Genomic DNA, 25,031 nt, shown 5'->3' with positions numbered 1-25,031 from the left:
CTATAGTAGCTAGGTATTGCAGAAGACAGAACACTGAATGTGGAATCAGGAAGATAACTTCATAACTTCAAATCTGGCCTCAGTCTCAGTCACTTACTAGCTATGTGAACCCGGACAAGTCACTTAACCCTGTTTGCCTCAGTTCTTCACCTATAAAATGAGCTGCAGCAGGAAATGGCAAAGCACTCCAGTATCTTTGCCAGGAAGATCCCAAAATGGGGTCACAAAGAGTCAGACACAACTGAAACAATTGAAAACAATCTTTCATACTATGTATACATCTCATGTGTGCACATATATATATACACACATAAACACATATGTGTATATGTACATATGTTATTTCTCCCATTGAAATATAAGTTCCTTAGGAACAGAAATTGTTGGTTTTTATTTTCCTCCTCAGTGCTAAACAAAATGTCTGGAACATAGCAAGTGCTTAATAAAATGCCTGTTGATAAATTGATTGATGGATGGATTACTTGATTTTTTGTTTCCTCCCAAAGCAGGTACTAAGTATATGAGTTGACACATTAAGTGAGAGTTTGGCCATGACTTGATATCCAGGAATTTGGAGTATGTTAGCCTCCTGTGGTCAAGTACTTTTTGCATCATCTGTGACACTTGGGATATGGACGCAGTTGAGAAATAAGGCAACAAGAGAAGGCTCAGGTGAGCAAAAAACAACCACAAAAATTAATAAATTTGCAGGCATGGTTTGTGGGAAGGGATGCTAAAAGGGAGGATCAGACAAGCATGGATTCGTGTTTGTCATTGTCTGATATATACACACATATTTTTTCCTAGAGAAAATGAGATGTAGAACATAGAGCTTTTTTGCCTCTGAGCTCTTGTCATGAGGAAAGGGAATGCTATCAAGAGTTTCTATATTATTTGTCCCCAGACAGCTTTTACTTGCCTGTTTTAACCAGCAGCCATGTGCTATAATGATGTGCTATGCATTACTAATGGACTTAGAGGGTTTGGACTCACTTGGGGCCATATAAAGTAGAAACCTGAGTAACTCTCCATGGCCTCTATCAGTGGAGGACCCATGTAAGTGATTTCCTGTCCCTGTTCATCAGGTTTTATTAAAAAAAATGTTTTGCATTCTCTGAGTTTTCAACTTCGTCATTTTAGGCAAGTAGAGAGGCAGAATGGTGTATACAGTACTAGATTTAGAATTAGTATAGACCTGAGTTCAAATCTTACCTTAGTTACTAGTTTTGTGAACTTGGGCTACGTCTTTAACCTCTCTCAGCCTCACATGAGTGTATATGTGTGTCTATATACTTATGCATGTGTATATATATGCAAATACATATCTACATACTTATACATGTGTGTATATGGAGGTGAACATATATCATATATCAGTATAATATTTTATATACATATATGACCCAGGTATGTACATAAATTATGCAGATAGTATATAAATATATACTCATGTGTATTAGATATTTGTATGTATACACAATATACTTGTTACTATAATTTTAAGTAGCCTACCACCATAGAGATAAGTTCAAACCATTTCTCTGAGTCCCTACACAGCACTGCTCTAAAATTGGCTGGTCAGCAGGGTTTCAGTCAAACAGACTTTCTCAAGTGGGAAGGAGAGTCATGAGAAAATCTGGAAGGAATGCAAAGGTGTGGTATCCACTAACAGAACTGAATAAACCTTGCAATCTTCTCTGGGAATCAGACCTTTGAGCTTCATGTTGCTAATATTTTCCCCCCTGGGATGCCCAAGTAGCATCTCTCTTTTTGGATTGGTTTTGTTCCTGGTCCAATTGCTGCTCTGCAGTAGCCCCAACATACAGAAGTCCCTTCCTTGACTCTCATTGTTAGTACAGAGAACCCCAAACCAGTAAAATTGGCCTGCCCAGGACATCACCCCAAAAGAAGAATCCAAACATCAGCTAAACACCTCACCTTTCAATCTCCCTGCACACACTGGTTGATTCAGTTCATTTCAAATCTCTTTCTGGGGCCACAGAATTCTGCTTTTGAGGGCTTCTCCTCCTCTTGTTCAGAAGATAGCCCTTTTACCTTAAAATCAGTAGGCTGCACTTATTTGGACACTTTAAGAGCGATTGGGTCTTCTCTCCTAGAAATGAATGGAACTGCAGTCCTCTGAGATGCAGTGTGTTGGAGTGGATAAAACACTGGAATTAGCAGCAGTAATGACAGCTCCAAAGGCTACTTCTGATTATCCCTAGCTGTAGGACTGTGGGCAAACTGCTTAATCCCTTTGAGCCCCTATTTCCCCATTATTTGTAACATCTACCTAATTCATGGGATTGTTGTCAGGCTCAAATTAAGCTAATGTATGCAAAGCACTTTGTAAACCTTAAACCACTATATAATGTCAGCAATGTCTCATATAATCATTGTTCCCTAGAATTCAGGGAGGTTGATAATTCCCTCAAGGGCAAGATTAAGAACAAAGTTTCTAATATACACTCAATCTGATGGATGGGAGTGGGGGGTTGGCAGGAGGAACAGTTGCACTCTCTAAATAGGATTTTTCTTTTTGCAGGGGTTAGATGGAGGACTGAAAGAAAACTTAGGCTAGTGATACCTGATACAGTTAATGCACTCATAGAAACACTCTGGCACCTATGTTAATTAAAGACTGACTATAAAATAATAACCATAGCTAGGTGGCACAGTGGATAGAGTGCTAGGCCTGAAGTCAGGAAGACCTGATTTCAAAGTGTGACCTCAGACACTTACTAGATGTGTGATGCTGGCTAAGTCATTTAATCCTGTTTTCCTCAGTTTCCTCATCAGTCAAATAAAATGGAAAAGGAAACAGCAAACCACTCCATTTGCCAAGAAAACTCCAAATGAGATCACAAAGAGTCAGACAACTGATATGACTCACCAACACCAACAAAATACTTGTTTCCTTCCACTTCCTCCTCCTCCTCCACTCCCCCCCCCCAAAAAAAAAAAAAACTCATCAAAAAACTCACTGTAGAATGAATGTTTCTTGAGAGCAAAAGATGTCTCACTTTTCTATTTGTATATTCAGGACCTCACACAGTGCCTAACAATTAGCATTGAATTGCTTATTGGCTGATTTATAGATTGAAGGCATAAAGGAAGAAAGAGTCCCAGAGATAATCTACTCACTTTTTAAAAGGGAGGAGTAGGGAGAAGTGAATACATTGTTTGATCTGTTGGAAAACAATAGCCTCTCTTTTTTAAAGTTTCAGTGGAATTATTCTAAACACAGTTCAACAAAAGAATCTATCTCTACTAAATATTTCTTGAAATATATTATTTCCTGCCATGCTAAAATCTCAAGTATTTTATCTTCCTTATCTCCTTTTCAATTTCCAGAAAATGGGTATTATTGTAAAGTACTCATATCCTAATGAAGTTAAGTCATTCAAGTAATGATTGGATCCATATTGAGGTTTTCTTAATAACTTGGTTCATTCTGTCTCTGAATCACAACTTCTGATATTTTATTTTACATCCTCTAAATTCTTCTAAAAATTGATTTGTATCTGAAATTGGATCATGTTTCATTGAGTAAAATAAGCTTGTGCTTATATTCAGTGCAAATGAGAGGACAGTTCTGTTTTTATTACGAATTTTCCTGAGATTATTAAAAAAAGAAATCTAAATCAATTAGTTTTAGACAATTATGTATCCCAGCACACATTCAGCTGAACTTCCATTTCTGATCAAGGATTTGCTGCTATTTCTGCCTTTTCAAGGATGCTATAACAAACTCTAGGTGTTATCCAAAAAAAAAAGGTATCAGGGAAAAAAATTAGTAAGTTCCATTCTCAGTGAGAAGTAAAAGGGTAAGGGATAGGGAAAAAGTGCAGTAGGGGAAGGGGGACTACAATTCCACTGTACAAAAAGTCATAAAACAATTTAAAGCTAATGTAGAACTAATTCATTATGTGAATATGTGAGGTAGAGTGAGGTGATGATGATGATGATGATGTCCATGTCCAGTACGTGAAGCAGATTAAATTATTGTCTCATTTGATGTTCTTAGAACTTGCATGATTTCTATAACTCCTTGATTTAAGAAAAGCATAACACTATTGCTGGTATTCTGAACAAAATTTTCTAAAGTCTCAATATGAAAATGATAACTTTATTTCAGTTTTTAAAGAAATCATTTAAAGTATTTGCTGTACTCTTAAATGTAATTTCCTTATATGTATGGGCATATAATAAAGCATATATTTGATTTAATATAGGAAAGTATTAGTACTATTATGTAATATAAAGAGTGCTAGATTTGGAGACAGAGGACCTGGATACAAATCCCAGCTCTGTAGCAGCAAGTACTCTAGCATACCCAGAGTGGCTGCCAACACTGGTTCTTAGATTTGCTTCTCCAAAGGAAAGCAACTCAAAGTGGGTTAACAATCTTACTTTAATCAAATATATACAAACAGAAGTTACAAGCAGACAGAGAAACAGATCAGCAGACAGGGCTTCCCACTGTCTGGCTATTACATCCATCTTGGGCCCAGTTACTAGAGAGGGAAGCACCAACATCTGGGTTTTCAAAGTGGGGGGAGGGAGGAGGAGGAGGCTCTCAATGGCTGCCCAGAATCTCATCTAACCACATCACACAATACTTCTCAAAGTGAGCCCCAAAGCAAAGCCTCACATCAGGGTTTATATAGCCTTCTCCTGGATCAGAGAATGTCACAACCCTCTTGACCCACTGCCCAATCACAAAATAACAAGGTGCGGGCATTCCTGAAAAACAAGCCTCCCTCCACAGGCTCCATGTGACCACATTCAGCCCATTAGGGGGCAGAGCATATTCTCAAATCAGGGAAGATTCTCAGAGTCACCTAAGCCTATCAAAGGGCCAAGGGGCAGGGAAGATCTTCAGATTCCCATTCCTATAACAAGCTCTTACTACCTGTGTGATCTTGGGCCCAGACATATCTCCTCTGGGCTTAGTTTTCTCATTTGTAAAATTAGGGGGAACTAAAGAGGTGTCAAAATCACAACCCATAGCCCACAAAATTCCCATGTGCTGGAGGGAAACAGATTAAAATGTAATTGGGGAATGTTTAGCAAAATTTTTTAAACTCATTATTTCTTTATTTTTTTTGCCTTTTTTTTGGAGGGGGGAAGGCAGAGCAGTTGGGGTTAAGTGACTTGCCCAAGGTCACATGGCTAGCAAGTATTAAGTGTCTGAGGCCGAATTTGAACTCAGGTCCTCCTAACTCCAGGGTCCGTGCTCTATTCACTACACCACCTACCCACCACATGTTTAGCAAGATTTAAGAAAACCAATAGAATATAGATAATGCTAATTTGTGGTTTACTTAGTCAATATGTGACCAACAGGAATTCATTTCTATTTGAGTTTGACACTGTTGAACTAGATAATCTCTTAACATCCTCCTGCTTCTAAATCTCTAACTCTATCTGGATGACTTTAGAGTTTGAAAGACACAAAGCAAAGCAGTCTTAAATAAATAATTCTAAAAGTACTATGTTCTAAAGTGTTAGATATTCTCAGATTGGTATTATTGTTAAATTATTATTAGATAAAATTTACTTAAGAATTTCCAAACAATCCTTACCAAAGAGTTATGTTCACTAGAGGTTTCCCTCACAACTCAACACTTGTCTTCCTTAGAGACCTATCTTCATGTCTGTTCATTGAGAATAAGACATTTTCTCACCTCCAAGTTCCAGGTTAATTTCTATTCAAGGGCTGGTCTTGACTTCTGCTCAAGTATAAAGTACTGAAATAATGTCCCCACGACAGGCTCCCATTGTTGTCAGAAGAGAAAAATATAATGACATTTTAAATTATTAGACTAGCAGAGCTGAAACCCATGAGCTAGGCAGGATGAGCAATAGTTTAAGATGAAATTCCTAAATATCTCCCAAGTGCCTATGGTAAAATGACAGTAATTCTTCTTCAAATCAAATGAGAGGATGCTCAAAATATGAGTAGATCTAACGATATTTCTTACCCCCTCTACCAAGTTGCAAAGTTCTTTAGGGTTGAGATTGAGTTCTTTAAAGTTGAAATTATGGTACTTTAGTCTTTGCATTCTTGTGGCCTGGCATATTACTTTGTACTTTCAGGAATTTCCCAAAGTGGTGCAGTGGATAGAATGCTAGACCTGGCTGGGGTCAGGAAGAACTGAATTCAAATCTAGCCCTCAGATGCTTACTAGCTGTGTGACCCAGTGTAATGGTGATGGGAATTTGAAGATCTTCCCTACCCTTTAATAAGCCTAAGGGAATTTGAAGACCTTCCTTGTTTTGAAAATAAACTCTGCCCCCTATAGGCTGAATGTAATCACATGGAATCTGTGGTGGGAGGAGTTTGCTGAAGGGTGGAACAGAGCCCATAGGAAGCTGGGAGTCAGAGCAAGCTAGACCATTGGGAGCAGAGGATGCTTCCAAGGGAGACAGATAGGCTTGCGAGTAGATATTGGTCTTGTGTTGGTTTGTTGGAAAGCTAAAGGATGGTGTGGCTCTCTGTTACATTATGGTGCATTAACTTCTGTGTTGCTATGATGGATTAGGTTTCCTGATGTTGGGATTTGGTTTTCTGGTGTCTGAATGTTTTGCTTCTATCTTATATGTGGAGAGCCTGTTATATTTTGTGATTGAACACCTGTGATAGTAATGGCATTTAAAGATTCCCCCTGTATTGGCTTGGTTTTCAAATTGATTGTGTTAAAACCCAGAGCTTGTTAATCCCACCTGTGGGATGGACTTGTTGATGTGACAAGAAAGTCCTGAACTGGGAGGAGCTGGTGACATAGATTTGGAGAGACAAGAGAGAGACGGAAGACCTTTTTTGGAAGCAGCACCTCGTGGAGAGAGAGAGGCTAAGAGAATTGCTGGTGGCCACTTTGAATTGCCCTGGACTTTTGAGACCTGCCCCCTGAGCTGCCAAGGACTGAGGAGACATGGCTGTTTGCTGGTACTTTGTCTGTTTTGATGTTGTTTTGCCAGATTTGTCCACTGGTGAAAGACAGTCCTGTTGAAGTCCTGGAACCTGGCTGTTCGCTAAGAAGCCCTGAGACTGTCCTGCAGACAGAGAGTGAATACTGTCCACTGGTGAAGGACAGTGCTGTTGTTGCAGGGGTCTGGAGACTGTCCTGCAGACAGAATGAATACTGTCCACTGGTGAAGAACAGTGCTGTTGTTGCAGGGGTCTGGGAACCTTTCTGTTGGTTCAGAAGCCCTGAAGAAGGATTTTCTTGTTGTATGTTTACAGAAATCCTAGGAGAGGGTTTTGCTAATGTTTTCAGGGGTTCTAGGACTGTTCTACAGACAGAGGATGAATTAGTGAAGAGACTGGCAATGTATCTTGTGGCCTTGCTAAGCCTTGTCTCCCCAGGAACTAAGATTGCTGAGAACTTGCCTCATGTCAAGATGAAGAAAAGACCTCCATTTGGGTATTAAGTGCTGAGTTTAAACTTGATGTAACTCTGGGGTAGATTCAATTGTGATCCAGGGGTGGGGAACTTTTGACCTTTTTGTGTTCTGTGGTTGAACAAATGAATGTAGTTTACTTATGTTTGGAAACTAATCTCCATTTGAGAAGAGGGGCTTTGTGGTGAACTAAATGAAGGTATATCCTAGGGGTGGAGAAGTATTTAGAACTGGGACTTTGTAATTGATTGAATGATTGGAAGGTCCTGGGGTGGGGTAGTACTTGGAGATTATTTAATCACTCTTAGTAAATGCTGTATTTTGAATGATGTCATGTTTTGACCTTCTCTGTTCTTGGTTTGTCACTGAATAAAATGGAGAGCACTTATGCTGGTATTTTGAACCTTGGGAAGTTGCCTTTCCTTGGCAATTATATTACAACACCATGCAGGTATATTTATAATGACCATGGACACTGTGAATATTACCTTGGTGCTATACCCTGACATGTCATTTAACCTCTTTTTGCCTCAGTTTCTTCTTCTGTAATTGATGATAATAATAGTTCTGACCTTCTAGGATTGTTAAGAGAATAAAATGAGATAATATTTGTACAGTACTTTGAAAACCTTAAAGCACCAAATGAACATTGGTTATAATTATTATTTCATGTTAAAAATACTTTAGGTGGCTTTCCTATGGTAGATTTATCAGAGGAAATGGGAGAAAGTGAAGATGAGGAAACTGAGAGAAAGGGACTTGACCAAAGTTATGAAGGGAGTAAATAGCCAAGATAGGTTTTGAAACCAGGTCCTCTGACTCTCAAACAAGATTTTCATTCCACCATGCCAACTTATCCAGTAGCTCAAAAACTCCCACAATACGTGGCATATCCATGACATTTGGCTACTTCTGCTACAGATTTCCGTCACGTAGCTTTTCATAATTCAGCGGTGGGCTTCTGCTGGCAGGCAGTCCTTGACCCCAAAGGGAAGTCAGAAGAATTCTAATTCTAATTCAGTTTCTTTAATGTTACACGTCCATAGAATTGTAATCGTCTCTCTTTGTCTCCTCCAAACACAATGCAGAGACAGAAGTACAAAAAAAAGTAAATGAAATTTCAGGAAAAAAAAGCAACAAGGAAAGTTCAACTGGAGCCCTTTGTGCAGATGGAGATGGTTTCCTGTCTCATAGGAAGCATCCACATTACATGCAACCTGTCATCTCTACTGTCTGGGTTAGTGTCTCCTCACTTCCTGGAGTCAAACATAACTAAGCAAAATAACAAAAGTTGGAATTTCTCTGGTTTTGGAATGCCAAATCTTTATTACTGGAAATTTTAACTTTTCAGCCTCACTGGTACTACATGTATAATAAAAACACAGTTTTCTTCACATTTAAAAAAAAATAAGTATCACACTGTATACCTCAGCAATGAACATTAGCTTTCTGCCCCAGCTAGTTTCCCCTGATCCTTCATGAAGAGCAAATGGTTGCATTAGTATGTAAACAAGCTATATCATTAATAACTTTTTATATAGCTAAAAATATTCTCAGTTTTTTAGTAGATATTGGTTGGGCCTCAGATGTAGGCACAGAACACAGAAGGAAGTTAGTAGCATGTAGAGTGGCATACAGTCTACAAGGTCAATTTGATACTGTCATAAACCATAGAACATTATCCCAGTTGACATCATTTCAAAGTAACCTTTGGGCATTATAGCCCATTCCTGGGATCAGGAAGATGTTAATTTAAATCTGGTCTTAGATATTTGTAAGTCGTATGACTCTGAGCAAATCATTTAACATCTGTTTACCTCAGTTTCCTCATCTGTAAAATAGAGATAATAATAGTACCTACATCACAGGGTTGTTGTGAGGACCAAATAAGACAATAATTACAAAATGCTTAACACGGTGTCTGCCACACACCATATAAATGTTAGCTATTATTATTAATTTAATTAATTATAATTAATTATATATTATTATATGTTATCATTATATTACAATGTAATATATCACATTATATTGTATTTTATCATATCATATATTATATGATAATATATTATCATTAACTCTAGTATACCATTCTTCAAACTGAAATAAGGACCATGGGGCAAAGTGTCTGAGATCAGTACAGTTCAAACTCACTCACTCCTTCTTCCAAACCAGCTCAGCCCTATTCTAGGTACCTTCCTCTTCTTTCCTCCTGTCTTGCTCATTTTCCCCTCTTTTTCCTAGCTTCTTCCCGGTCTCCTCCTTCCTTTCACGGGAAATCTCCCTATCCTTTTCCATAGCCCTGCTCCAATGATACCCAATCTGGTTCCATTTCACATGTCCCATTAACATTTTTTTCACTTAGCATTGTGCATTGTGTTTTTGTAGAAATAATTTGAGTCATTAGGTGAAATATACCTGGAATTAGTCATTTCACTTCCTACTGTTGTCATTCCCTTTGCAGCTCTTAGCTTATGGGTTTCAGTTATCCTGGCCTAATAATTTAAAATGGCATTATACTTTGCTCCTCTTACACCAATAAGAGCGTGTCTCTGGGGAGCTATTACAACATTTTATAGTTTAACAGAAGCTGAGAGAAGCCTTTGAATAGAAATCAACCTGGAATTTGAGGAAAGAAAATGACTTATTCTCAATTAATAGATAGGAAGATAGGTCTCTGAGTGAGCCAATTGTCATGGGGGACAAACCTTTTCTGGGGATCCTTAAGTCCAGAGATGACCTGGAGCTGATCTGAAAGCTCCCAAGACACCTATGATAGAAGCAATCCTGTTGGATTTACTCCAAACTGCATCAGTTTTAATGTAAAGTCATAAGTTTGGGCAAAATATATATATATATATATATATATATATATATATATATATATATAGTAAAGAGAATACCATTCACATTCATCACATTTTTCCTGTAGTTCAGGGATAGACATAGTCTTAATTTTCACAGAGCAAGAGAAAAAATTTGAAGGTTCCAACATTACAAACCATTTTGTTATATTAGTCCATCTGGTGTCTCAATGAATGAATAAATGAAGGAATAATTGAATGAATGAATGTAAAAGGATTTAAGTGTTTATTATGTGCCAAGCACATAGGCACTTAGGCAGCTAAGTGTTGAAATGGATACATCACGGGGCCTTGGGTTCGGAAGACCTGAATCCAAATCTAACTACTAACTATGCAATCTTGAAGTAGTAAGCACTTTACCTGTTTGCCTCAGTTTTCTCAGCTGTAAAATGGGCATAATAATGACACCTACCTCACAGGGATGCTATGGATGACCAAATGAGATAATATTTGTGAAGTCCTTTAACAAAATATCTGGCACAGAGTAGTCACTATATAAAGGCTCCTTCTTTTTCCCTAACACTGTGCTAAGTGAAAGACATACAATACAAAAACAAACAAAAACAAACGAAAACAATCCATGTTCTTGAGGAGCTTAAGAGGGGGAAAAAAGGCATATTGGGAAGTGATGCCCTATAAAATGAGATCAGAGTATGTAATACCCAAGGTCCCTAGTTCATGATCCTTTTATTTAGAATATTACAATTCTTCTCTAAAGAAAAAAGTAATAAATGGTATAATTTATTCAATGATAGCAGCTTTGCTAATCATTTCCCAAATTATTGGGGTACACATTCTTTCAGCCTGAAGGATTAATATTGACTCTTTCCATACTTACCAATCCCTTCTTAGCCTTGTCAGTCAGTTTTCTTCTTCCTCTTTCTACTGTTCTCCAAATAAATATGTTGAAATAAAAACCATGCAATTCTTACCCCATAGGTTCCTTACCATGCCTACATATCCTCCACCAACCCTCCTAAGAATCTTGTGCTCTTTCCCACCTACAATAACAATAAAGTCATGGTAGGATTTTAATTCTGTTGAAATCGGGGATGGCTAACCAAGGCAGGGAGTGGCAGAGTAGGAAGAAGGAAGTCAGTAATGATTCCAGGGAAGACAAGGAGGAATGGGCATATGGGAGAAGAAACTCAGCTTAATTAACAAGCAATACCACCACCTACACTTGGTAGCAGACCTGAGAAATAGTGGCCTAAGAAAGCTGGAGCTTCTTCTTTTCACAGACAATGTCAGTTTGGCCTTTAAGCAGTGAGATGACTTAAAAAAAACACACACAATGAAAACAATAAAACAGAAAAAGATAGAATCTGCTACTTATATCCAGAAAAGGGAAAGGGAAAATGACAAGGGCTTGATTGACTTTTAGAGATTTGCCGCAGAAACCTTGGTCTTTTCCATCAAGATCTAATACAGATTCTGCAACACTTTACTGTTTGGGAGGAGAGAGATCAACTTTTCAAATACTAAATTTTACTATAGCTTTCTTCCTCACTACCAAAGTAAAGAGATCTAAGTAATTAAGACCTGAGCAATTCAGAAAGTACTTTGGCTATATTAATATTACCCAAGGATTCTGTTTGAGCATTGTAATAATGATGCATTGACATTTCTTGACATAATGACTCAAAAGACTGTGGGGGAAAGGCGAGGAAGACACAGCAATAGTGTCTGAGCTATGTTCCCAGGGGACCTCTGTCATTTGGCTCTCATTGCAAAATGTTGGGCAATCACCATCATAACTTTATGATCATGATATTCATTGCATCTGTGACTCTCAGCTGAGACACGGAGCAAATCAGGGAACTGTAAAAGAGATAACATTTACCCAGAGGAAAGAGTGCTTGACTGTTTTCCATGACATCTCAGTCACTGCTCTGAGCCCCCATCAATGCATCCCGTCTCACGTCAAGGCTGGCTAAGTTAGCTATGGCAGATGGGAGATGGTAAAGGACAGTGGAGGGCTGGGTGAGGAACAGAGCTGCTGACATATGTCCTCTCTCATTTGATATGAGCCCACTCTTTCAGAATTCAGAGAAGGGAAATAGACATTTGGAAACTCAAATATGACAGACAGAATGCTTTCCTCTTCAGTTTCACGGCATGTGGGACTGAATATCAGAAACCGGGGGAAAAATATTCCCAAATGGTACCTGATGGCTTAACAGACCGGTAGTGTGAAGCTTTATTTTATTTTTACAAAGAGCCTAAAAGGTTTTTTTTGTGATGGGTGTGTCTGGGTCCAGAGGTGGTAAATTTCCAGAAATATTTCCATTCATCTTAAAATCTGTGCCCCTCCCTTCTTTGTTTGCTCTTTTATGGTCTTTATATACCTAAATGCTCAGGAGCCCACAATTGCCTCCAGGGCTTGGAGCCTGGCATAGAAGGTCCAAAGTAGAGAGAACAGTTCTCAGAAACCTTTTGATTATGAAAAAAGAAAAAAAGAACATTAAAATTTTACCTACTAGCAAATAATGCAAACCCTCACATCCAGAATGCAGCCCCTTGCTGATAGATACTTTTGCTGTATTTTGAAAGGTCTCAATTCCACCTCCTGCATGGAGCTTTCTCAGATCTTTCTCCCTCCCCTCCCCCAAAGTTCCTAGTACTCTCCCTTTTCTGACATGACTTTGTATTATTCATTTATTGCTGTATATGTGTACAATAATGAATCATTATTACAATGCTCAAACAGAACCCTTGGGTAATATTAATATAGCCAAAGCACTTTCTCAATTGCTCAGGTCTGTTATAGCATAATTCAGTATTTGAAAGGTTGATCTCTCTCCTCCCCCAAAGAAATATAAACTCCTTGATATCAGGGATTGTTTGCCTAATACCTTGTGACCTAATCCCTGGGTAAGCACATAGTAGGCACTTAATAAATAGCTGAGTTGATTTTAATTGAAATAATTTGAACATTTTAACTTGTTTGGTCAGTTAAGATTGTTGTTGTTCAGTTGTGTCCAATATTTCCTGACCCCATTTGGGGTTTTCTTGGCAAAGATATTGAACTGGTTTGCTATTTCCTACTCCAGCTCATTTTACAGATGTGGAAACTGAGGCAGACAGGGTTAAGTTATTTGCTCAGGGTCACACAGTATCTGAGGCTGGATTTGAACTCAAGTCTTTCTGATTCCAGACCTTGTTCTCTATCCACTATCCCACCTAACTGCCCCTCAATTAAGATAGTCAATCTACAAATATTTATTGAATACCTACTATGTGAATGAACAACAGCAAAAATTATTAGGCACATACTATACCAGGCACTGTGCTTCCAGGCACAGTCAGGTCCCTTAACTAATCCATCAGCTCAGGCCAATAATTGATGTAACTTCTTTTTTTCTTCAAATAGATGCCTGGATTTGGCCTTTTAATGCTGATCTGTCTTACTTTCATATCCAAAGCATGTGATGATATTGTCACTACTTAGTGGGAATATTTTAAAACCCAAGTACCTTAGTGTGGGTTCCCACCTTCTTCAATGGATTGTGATTCATTCTGAGGTAAATTACACATGAAAAGTATTTTTCTGCTATGCATCTGGTTGCAAAGTTAAGCATTACCCAAAGGTCAATGGAGAGATTCATAGTAGGTATGAGTAGACCTTAAGGAGTAGTGAAGAGTGTACCATAGCGTACCTTGAACCTGGGGGTAGTAGAGTCCTAGGGAACCCAGTGTATGTGTATCCAGCATTGTGTTGGTGGGGGGGCAACCCAGAGAGAGTTACATACACATCTGTTTGCACAAACATTCCTTTGTTTTCTTCAGCTACCTCACCTCACACTTTTTAAAGAGAAAGCCCCAAGTTCATATTTTAGAAGCAATTTAGAAAGAATTGATGCAGCCTCTTATTAGATGATAATTCTCAGAGGCAAAAAAACACCAATCAGACAAAAACAATGATGTCAGCAGTCTAACCAGGCTTTTGAACCTTTTCAGCTTTGGGGCTCTGATCAAAATTAAAAACATGAAGAAATAATACAAGAACAAAAAATAGGGCACCAAAAAGAAATAGGGCATAATTTGAAAATATTTTATTCATTTAACAAATGCTTTTCTCACCTTTTTTTTAGTGCAAGAATGAATTTGTTGAGAGAAAATTAAGCTCTGATATTAATAATGAGACTATTTAAATACTTTTCTTTCATAGGTGATTATCTGCTCAATTCCTAGAATTTCAGAGCTTGGAGGAACCTAAGGGTTGGACTTATTAAGTAGACAGGGAACTGAGGTTTCAAAAGGGACATTGATTGACATACAAGGAGTCATAAAGGTCATTCAAGAAATAAATGACAAAACCAGGATTCAAAATCAGCATTTTCATGGTACATTTTCAACTGTCCCACACTGGATCTGGGTCAGGGCCAGCCTTGTCCTGCCCCCATCTTTCCACCTTCTGGGCTTCCTTCTGATTGACCTAACCTGTGACAGATAATTCACTCTGTTAATTTAACCACTGATTCAGGCAACTCTCTTTACCCTGAAATGTCAATGACTCTCCATTCAGCTCTTTGGGGATGAGAATTCCTAACAGCCTACGGAGTAAATCTTAGTTGTTTCTTTTTTTTTTCTTGCTTCTTTTATAAAGCAAAACCATAGCATGGTGCTGTTGTTTGCCTGTAGCACAATTTCTAAACTTGAAAGGAAATTATATTTCTTTGAAGATATTTGAAAAAGAAGAAAGAGCTCCATCACCAAACAATCTCTGAATCTCCCTAGAAAACCAGTTCATAAATACACTTAGTCCATCGATGTATTTTTTGTTTTGTTTGAGGAGTTTTTACTTTATTTTTAATTTATGGGGAAAAAAAACAAACATTTCTATAACAGTACAATAAAAAAGATGATTACATATCAATATAACCGGTTTCAGGTTTTGTTTATTCAAGACTGAATTGCTAGGAGTATCTTACCAGTGTCCCTTCTCATTTTACACTCTGATACCTCTAGCCTGGGTAAAATAGAAAAAGTATAAAGATTAGACTGGGACAAGACTGGTTCCTATATTCACTCATTCATTTTTATTTATTATTCATTTGTTCACCAAAAACTTATTAAGTTTAATGGATCGTGTGGTGGTCACAAGGGAAGGAGAATACATACAGGCATGAATAAATGACATTGTTTATGTTATATTGATTCAGATCAATATTCTTCAATGGCTCACTGTTGCCTAATGAGTAAAGTTGAAATTCCTTGGCTTGTCCTTTGAGGGCCTTCACAATCTGGTGCCCAATCCTATCTCATAACCTCTTTTCACAATCTATGCTTGAAACTAACTACTTATTATGCACATTCAGGATCTACACAACTGTGTCTCTGTGTCTTTCCTTATTATTCTCTGTATCTGGAGCATTTTTCCTTGTAACATTTATTTGTCAAATTTTTATCTATCCTATAAAGCATAACTCATATACTATTTCATCCAGGAAGCCTTCCTATATAACCCATTCTTGAGTGTGTAGTAACCTCTCTCTCCTTCTCCTCAACCTTAGCTCTTATGAGGCCCTTTGACATCTCTCACCTGTCTCATCATCATGATAGCTATTTGTATTCTGCCAGACTGTAAGTTCCATGAGAATAGGGACTATGTCATATTTTAACTTTCTATCTCTCCCAGGCACCAACAGTACTACAAATGTTGTTGTTCAGCAAAGTTATTGTAGTGGTTTGCCATTTCCTTCTCCAGCTCATTTTATAGATAAGAAACTGAGGCAAACAGGGTTAAGTGACTTACTCAGGGTCACACAGCTAGTGTCTGAAGCTAGATTTGAACTCAGAACAGTCCTAGCACTCTATCTGCCCATACAACCTTTTTTTATTGAATTAATGACCTAGTCCTAGTCCTCAAGAGACTACAGGCCAAAAGGGTGGAGTTGAGAAGATAAGTAGACCAAATAATTAAAATACAAAAGCGGATATTCAATTCAATTAAATAAATATCTATTATGTGCCAGACACTGTGCTAGTACAAAGTCAAAAGTCAGCTGGTCCTTACCCTCGAGAAGAAGCAGACATTTTTCTCTGTCTCTGGATCCAATCATGTAGCTCATCGTCCTATAGATTCTTCTGAAGACATATGATATGTAAAGAGGTAAGTATAATGGTATGGTCTTATATGGGACACATAGGTGGTTTAGTGGATAGAGCACCAGCCCCAGAGTCAGGAAAACTCGAGTTCAAATGTGACTTCAGACACTTACTAACTGTGTGGCCTTCAGCAAGTCATTTAACCCTGTTTGCCTCAGTTTCCTCCTCTGTAAAATGAGCTGGATGGAGAAGGAAATGGCAGACCACTCTAGTATCTCTGCCAAGAAAATCCCAAATGGTGTTAAGGAGAGTCAAACACAACTTAAAAACGACTGAACAACAACACAGATATGTAAGAAAAGTGCCAAGAACTCTAAAGCTCGAAATGATCTGAGGCTGATGTTTTCAGGAAAACTCAGGTTTGTTTGCCTTCTTTTTTTTTTAAAGCAATATTATAGAAAGCAGGAGGATCAAAGAAAGAATAGGACAGCTCCGAGGGGGTGGATGAGATAATAATCACTGACTATGGAGAGAAAGAGCTGTTTAAATCTCATTTTGCTTTTCATTCCTCAGCCAAGGAGGATTTTAGACTGAAAAGTTCAGGGAAAAAATAGACTGCTAGGGGATAAATGATCAAGATGAGTAAGGAGATAACAAGATGGCATGTAGCTGCCCTGGGTGAGTTCAGGGCACCTGGCCACATGAACTCTATTTCAGGGAGCTTAGAGAGGTAGTAAATGGGATCATGGAGCCACTGCCAACGATTTCTGAAAGATAGTGAAGAGTGAGAGATATGTACTTCAAGGCTGAAGAAGGGAAGGGAAGAGATCGGAGTCTGAAAACTATAAGTCAGTGAGTTTGACTCCAGTTCCTAGAAGGATTATAGAATGTATTATTAAACTATTTAGTAAAAGGAAGAGACAATCACAGAGAGTCAGCATGACTTCATGAAGAACAGGTTATGCCACATTCACCTTATTTCCTTTATTAACCGAATGACTAAACTGATGTATCAGAAGATAGAGATTTTAGTGAAACATTTGATAAAGTCGCTCATGCTGTTCCTTTTGGGGGAAAATGGAGAAAGATGGGCTACACAATACTGCAATTAAATGAATCTGGAATCAATGATGGAGCCCAAAGAATAGTCTTTGAATAATTCAATGTCAACTTGGTAGGGGATGTCTAGGGGAGTGTCTCAGGGATCTGTGGTCAGCCTCTATTGCTAAAGCCTTTGATCTAATACTTGGATAAAGGCAAGCTTATTATATTTGCAGATGATACAAGTGTAGCTAACAAACATGCTGGCTGACAAAACTAGCATCCAAAAAGATCTTGACAGGCTAGAATATTGAATAGAATGAAATAAGATTCAACTCCATAGGTATAAATGTAAAATGTTTTGCTTTGTTTCAAAAATCAACTTTACAAATACAGGATATGGGATTTATGTTTAGAATTGGGAATTTTATGGCCCCATAACATTTTATGACTCCTCATGTCCCCGTGTGGAGTTTTCTTGGTGAAGAGACTGGAGTGATTTCCTGACTCCAGGCCTGGCACTCTATTCACTGCTCCACTTAGTTGGTCCATTTTTTTTAGTGGACTGAAATTCAATATGAGTCAATACTATGATATGGCAGATGAGAAGATTAATGCAATTTTAGCTATGATTGAGAAAAATAATTTTCAGGATGCAGAAAGTCATATTTCTATTCTGCCAAAGTCAGATGTTATCTGTAGTATTTCATTCAGTTCTAGACCCCATATTTTAAGAAAGAAATGGATAAGCTGGAAAATGTTCAGAGGAGGGCAACCAGCATGGTAAAAATTCCTGAGTTCATTACAAATGGCTGGCATTTATATAGTTCTTTGACATTTGCAAAGCACCTGACATATTGAAAATCTCATTTGATCTTCACAATAACCCTGTTAAATGGGTGCTATCTATCCCCATTTTACAGATGAGGAAACTGGGACTTAAAAAGGTTAAGTGACTTGCAGAGAGTCACACACACAGTTAATAAGTGTCTGAGGTGGGATCTGAATTTTTGTCTTCATGACTACAAAGACAGCACTGTATTCAGTTTTCCACCTAGCTGACCTATGCGAAGGTGAGTTGAAGGATCTGAGGCTGTTTAACTTGATAGAAAAAAAGATTCAAGAGGTACATGGTGGCTCTTTTCATGAGTTAAAACACGTTTATATGACAGAGGGCTTATACATATTCTGCTTGGTACTCATCACCTCAAGCCTGGGTTATCACAATAGACATTCTTTTTCTGTGTCAGCTTGGAGTAGATGGCCATTGAAATGTTTTTCAGCTCTGAGATTTTGTGAAGTCTATGTAAGATAATGAGAAGAGAGAGTGCCCTACAGGGATCAAGAAAGTTTTTTCTATAGTAAATGACATCTGAAGAGAGAAACTAGAAAAAAGCTAGGAATTTTATGATGTAGAAATGAGGAGAAAATATCGTCCACATGTGAGAGGGATAATTTGTGTGACTACAAAGAGAAGGAAGATTGTGTATAGAGTTTAATGTTCAGATTAGTTTCTCTGGAGCATAGATTTTATGAAGGGAAGTACTATGAAATAAAAATGAACAAGTAGGTGGGATTCATACTGTAGAGTGATTGAAATGGTGGCCTAGGTAGTTTTTATTTTATTTTAGGAGTCATTATAACAGGGGAGTGACATAGTCAGTCCTGTAGTTCAGGAAGTCTATTTTAGCAGCTGCATGAAGGATGGATGAGATTTGAACTAGGACAGTGGTTGTATGAGTGGAGAGAAAGCCAGTGATATTGTTGAGAGAGAACTGATAAGCCTCGATTGGCTGATAAGAAAGAGGGAAGACTTAAGGATGAATATATGATAATAAACTTGTGTTCAGGATAGTGGTATCCTGAACAGAAATAGGGAAGTCTGGAGGAGGTATAGGTCGAGGCTGGGGGAAAATTATGAGTTCTGTTTTGTAAATGTTATAATTGAGCAGCCTATGGGGCACAGAATCACAGAAACATAGAATATGAGAATTGGAAAAGACCTCAGTGGTCATCTAGTCCAGCTATCTGGGAGGAGGTATGTAGCAGGCTAACAATGTATGATGAATTCTGGGGAGATACTGGGGCTAGACATATAGAATTGGGAATAATTTGTATAACAATGACAATTGAATCCGTGGGTATCTGTAATAGTAATAAAATTTAAAGATCCCCCTGTATTGGCTTGGTTTTTGGTTTGATTGTGTTAAAACCCGGAGCTTGTGAATCCCATTTGTGGGATGGACTTGTTGACGTGAAAAGAGAGGGCTGGACTGGGAGGAGCTGGTGACGTAAATTTAAAGAGACACAAGAAAAGAGAGAGGCAGAAGAACTTTTTGGAAGCAGCATCTTGGAGGCAGAGAGAGACTGAGAAGATTGCTGAGGGCCACTTTGAATTGCCCAGGACTTTTGAGAGCTGCCCCCCAGAGCTGCCAAGGACTGAGGAGACATGACTGTTATGCTGGTATTTTGAACCTTGGGAAGTTGCCTTTGCTTGGCATTACAGTACCAGTAAGATTTCCAAGAGGGATAGTATAGAGAGAGGAAAGAAGAGTATTTAGGACAGATGCCTAGACAACACTCGTGCTAAGGAACATATATGATGATCTGCAAACAAGATCAAAAAGGAGCAACGAGATAAGAAGCAATGAGAACCCAGAGAAAACCTTTCCAAAGAAGCCAAAGATTATCCAGCATATCCAATAGCACCAAAGCTGTGGGGAAGCCAAGGAGAATGAGGATTGAGAAAAGAGCAACAGAGTTCACAATTTTTCACAAATGTTATTGGTGGAGGAGATGTGGAAAAACAGAGACACTAATGCACTGCTGGTAGAGTTGTGAACTGATCCAGTCATTCTGGAAAACAATTTAGAACTATGCCCAAAGGGCTATAAAACAGTGCAAACCCTTTGACCCAGCAATACCACTACTACATCTGTGTCCCAAAGAGATCAAAGAAAAAGGAAAGGGGTCTATATGTATAAAAATATTTATTGCAGCTTTTTTGTGTGTGGTAGCAAAAAATTAGAAATTAAGGGGATGACCATCTCTTGGGGAATGGCTGAACAAGTTGTGGTATATGATTGTGATGAAATAACAATTGTGCTATAAGAAATGATGAGGGGGATGGTTTTTGAAAAACCTGGAAAGATCTATCTATATTGACACACAAGTGAGCAGAATCAGGATATAATTGTACACAGTAATAGCAACATTATAAAGATGATCCATTATGACGGATTTAGCTACTCTTATCAATAAAATGTTCCATGACAATAATGATGAACTCATAATGAAAAGCATCTTCCACTTCTAGAAAGAGAGCTGAACTCTGAAAACAAATTGAAATATATATATATAAAACTTTATTTTTCTTATTTTTTGCAGCATGGCTAATATGGAAATATTTTACATGATTTCACATGTATAATTGATATCATATTGCTTCTCACTGGGTTGGAGAGGGTATGTAAGGAGAGATAAAATTTGAAATTGAATTGTTTTTTTTAAATGTTAACATAAAATTTTTAAAAGTCTTTAGTAACTTTGAAGAGGGAAAATCAGATTGTAAAGGATTGAGAAATGAGTGGATGATGACAAAATTGAAGCAGTGTATATGGACTTTCTTCTAGGGAATCAGCAATGAAAAGAGAGAAAGATTTAGGATAGTATCTTGAGGAAAATTCAGGGAAAAGTAAAGGTTTTTTGGTTTGTTTGCTTTTTGTTTTTGTTTTCAGATGGAGTAGACCCAAACATGTTTATATATAATGGGGGAAAGAGCCAGCAGATTTGACTCTTTAAAGATAGATTAAAGATAGGGACCAGAAGGAAGATGATAGATTGATGTTAGGCTCTTGGAGGAAATGGAAATGAATTGAATCAAGGGCACTGGGGGAGGACTCAGAAGGGTCATCACTTACTCTACCAGACAGGAGTGAAAAAAAAAGAGTTTAGGTGAAGTGTGAGGTTTTAATGGAGTATGAGAAAAGAGGGAGCCAAAAGAATATACCGACTCCATTCTCCCAATAAGGTAAGAAGTTAAAGGTTATAAATACCATAAAAGGAGGTACAAAGTGGTGTGTTTTCTTATATTAACTTATATCCAGTAATTTAGCATTTAAGGGTTTTTCTGATGAAAATGATTCAATGAAAGCGCAATGTAACCTAAATTTAGATTCAACTCAATTCATTCATTTATTCTTTCATTCAACAGGCTTGTATTAAGTGTGTACTATGTACAAGTCACTGTACTAGACACTATGACAAAAATTCAACAGTGCCAACTATAAATTATTATCTATTGGACCTATTGTGAAGGAAACTAATTGGGTAAACAAAAATATGAATGGCTCAGGAAGATATCTTAGCACCATTCATTTGCCATGAAAATATCTAGACAAGTTACACTATATCTTCTTGCACATTAAATAGATTCACAAGATCTTCAAGGGAAAAGGGCCTGTTAAAGTTGTTTTTTTTTTTTTAAAATCTGACCCCAAACAGCCTCGACTATCTAGAAATCTCAATAGATGAATCTAGGATGTGTAATGCTACATGTAGTATATCAGCATGTAAACATAACAGACAGAACAGGACAGATCTTTCCACATCATTCACCTATTTAAGAAGCTTCACTAGCTCTCCATTGACTTTAAGTCAAATGCCAGTTTATAAAATGCCAATCCTGTTTGGCATTTGAAGCCCTTCACAATCTGGTTCAAGCCCATCTTCCCAGCCTGATTACACTTTCCTCTGGCATTCTATTTTCCAGTCAAACTGAATGTTTGACCCTCTCTGATTATATTTCATCTCCCACCTCCATGCCTTTGTACAGATATGCCTTTGTTGCCATCAATGCTTTTCCTGTTCACTTCTGCCTCTTAAAACCTCTAGATCTTTTCAAGAATCAACTCATGTGGGGCAGCTAGGTGGCACAGTGAATAAAGCACCAGCCCCGGAGTTGGGAGGACCCAAGTTCAGTTCTGGCCTCAGACACTTAACACCCACACAAAAAAACTAGCCGTGTAACCTTGGGTAAGTTACTTAACCCCAATTGCCCTCTAAAAGGCAAAAAAAAAAAAATCAACTCATGTACTATTTTCTACAAAAGACCTTTCTTCATTTCAGTGGTTCTTAAACTAAGGCTTATATTTGTTTCCAGTTTTCAAAAACATTTTGATAAGTGAATTTCAAAATAATTAAGACTCCTTAGTAATTCCATGTATTTGATGCATGTAAAAGCATTATTCTGAAAATAGGGTTCACTAGACTACCAAAAGAGTTCATGACAAAAAAAAATTGTTAGTTGTTATTGGCTCCTTTCAAAATTACTTTGTATCTTTAAAAATAAATTTTGAATGACATATCTGTACATATAGCTTCCCCCAGTAAATGGTAACCCCCTCCTCACTCCCCAGGACTAGGATGATTTCATTTTTTCCTGTATATCCTCAACACTTAGCATAGATCCTGGCACATAGTAGGTGCTTTAAAATGCCTGCTGAATTGAATTTAATTAAATGAAAAGAGAAAAAATACAAATGAAGGGTAGTCTAGGTCAAAATCACAATGAAACTTCACTGTATATGGACTGTGTAGATGGGTTACCACCAAGATGAACTGCTAAATGGCATTATTTTGGCTGGATTTGCCAACATCATTGTTCTATGTATTCCAGTGTCTTAAAAGATATGTGGCCCTGTTGGTATACATCTTGACACTAGTGGTCTTTTTCTGTTAACAAAACTTTGCTTTATTAAATATTTGCTAATCATCAGGAGTAAATGACTATTTCCTTGCTAAGAGAAATAATGCTGCATGTTGGAGCTTCCAAGCTCGGAAACTGGTTACCTTTAGTTTTATTTTTAATTTTCCTTCCAGTCCCTAGACTCACTGGAGACAAGTTGTCACATCATCCTTTGCCCAGCACAATGCCGTGCCCTTTACCTAATAGAATGAGACTGGTCAAGGTGCTGCCTGTCTCCCTGGAACAAACAAAGGAAATGCATCAGGAGGGCTCTGCTGCAGACCCAATGTACATCACTAGCCTGAGGTTGCCATGAGATTCCTCAGATGAAAGCCAATTTCAATGAACATTGTGTTTCGAGGCCTGCTTCCTCTTTTACTCTGTAAGAGCCGAAGAAGGAACATCCCACTTGCGTCTGCTGACACAAAGGAACGCTGTGGCTGTGAGATCTTATCAGACCTTCCTGTGCCATGGCAACAGTGTTTCAGTTGTGTCTTGGAAGAATTGCTCATTGTTTCAGGAGAAGGACTGACTCCTTTGGGTGGGATCTCATCGCTTCTTATGGAGTGGAAGTAGGTGGTGCTGGGAGGTCAGCCAGGCACATGACCTGACTTGCCAGCTTGGAGAAGTCAAATATGGAAGCAAACTTCACTCAGTCATTAAGGAATCAAATAGTTCAGCCTCTGACTCCTAAAATGTGTTTAAGGGTATATTTCTTTTAAAAAGAGGCATCTTTGGATCTTTAAAAGGAGAAAAGCACAAAAACTGGGTGAAATCTAGAAGGTCCCTGGAAATGCAGACTGTATCATTGTTATTGGTTTTTTTTTTCCCTTAAGATCTTTTAAGCATCATTTCTAGATGAAACAGAATACAGATTCCACTCGGTTCATCATTCATGCATTGACCCATGAAGCAGCCCCTTTCATTTCTGGACAGCTCTAATTATTAAAAATGTATTCCTTATGATGAACTAAATTATTTTCTTATAATATTCACCTGTTGGGCTTAATTTTCAGTAATAGGAACTTAGTAAAATAATTTGCTGAGTGGATGAAAGACTCAATGAGGGTCAACAACAATAGCACATCTCCGTAGTTCCTCAAGGGCTACAAATCACTTTCCTTACAAAAACAGTGTGAAACTCACAATGCAGGGATTTTTATTCCACTTTTGCAGATGAGGAAACTGAAGCCTAGGAAGGTTAGACAGTTTGCCAAAGTGTTATCGGAATGGGAATCTGAAGATCTTCCCTGCCCCTTGGCCTTTTGATAGGCTTAAGTGACTATGAGAACCTTCCCAGATTTGAAAATATACTCTGCCCCCTAAATAGGCTGAATGTGGTCACCTGAAGCCTGTGGCAGGAGGCTTGTTTTTCAGGAATGCCCACACCTGATTGCTTTGTGATTGGGCAGTGGGTCAAGATGGTTGTGACATTCTCTGATCCAGGAGAAGGCTATATACACCTTGATGTGAGGTTTTTCTTTGGGGCTCACTTTGAGAAGAGTTGTGTGATTTGACCAGATAAGACTCTGGGCAGCCGTTGAGCCCCCTGGCTTTGAAAACCCAGATAGTTGGTGCTTCTCTCTCTGGTAACTGACTAGTTATGGATGTAATGGTTAGACAGTTAGAAGTCTGTCTGCTGCTCTGTTTCTCTCTTTGTATTTGTTGTCTGCTTACAACCTCTGTTTGTGTTCTCTGAAGTTCAGGGTGCTGACCTTTTCCCCCTGAACTAGGTAAATGATATATGTTTGATTAAATCAAGATTGTTAATCCATTTTGAGTTGCTTTCCTTTAGAAAAGCAGATCTAGGAACCTGTGCTGGCAGCCACCCTGGGTATGCTAGGGTGTTTGCTGCAACACAAGATCACATAGCTAACAAATGGTAATGTCAGAACTTGAACCCATATCTTCTAAGTCAAAAG

Source organism: Petaurus breviceps, unplaced genomic scaffold (genome assembly GCF_028583685.1).
Source record: "Petaurus breviceps papuanus isolate PSGF00001 unplaced genomic scaffold, PetGlider_PUasm1.0 90977, whole genome shotgun sequence".
NCBI lineage: Eukaryota > Metazoa > Chordata > Mammalia > Diprotodontia > Petauridae > Petaurus > Petaurus breviceps.
Note: the sequence above shows the minus strand (reverse complement) of the source record.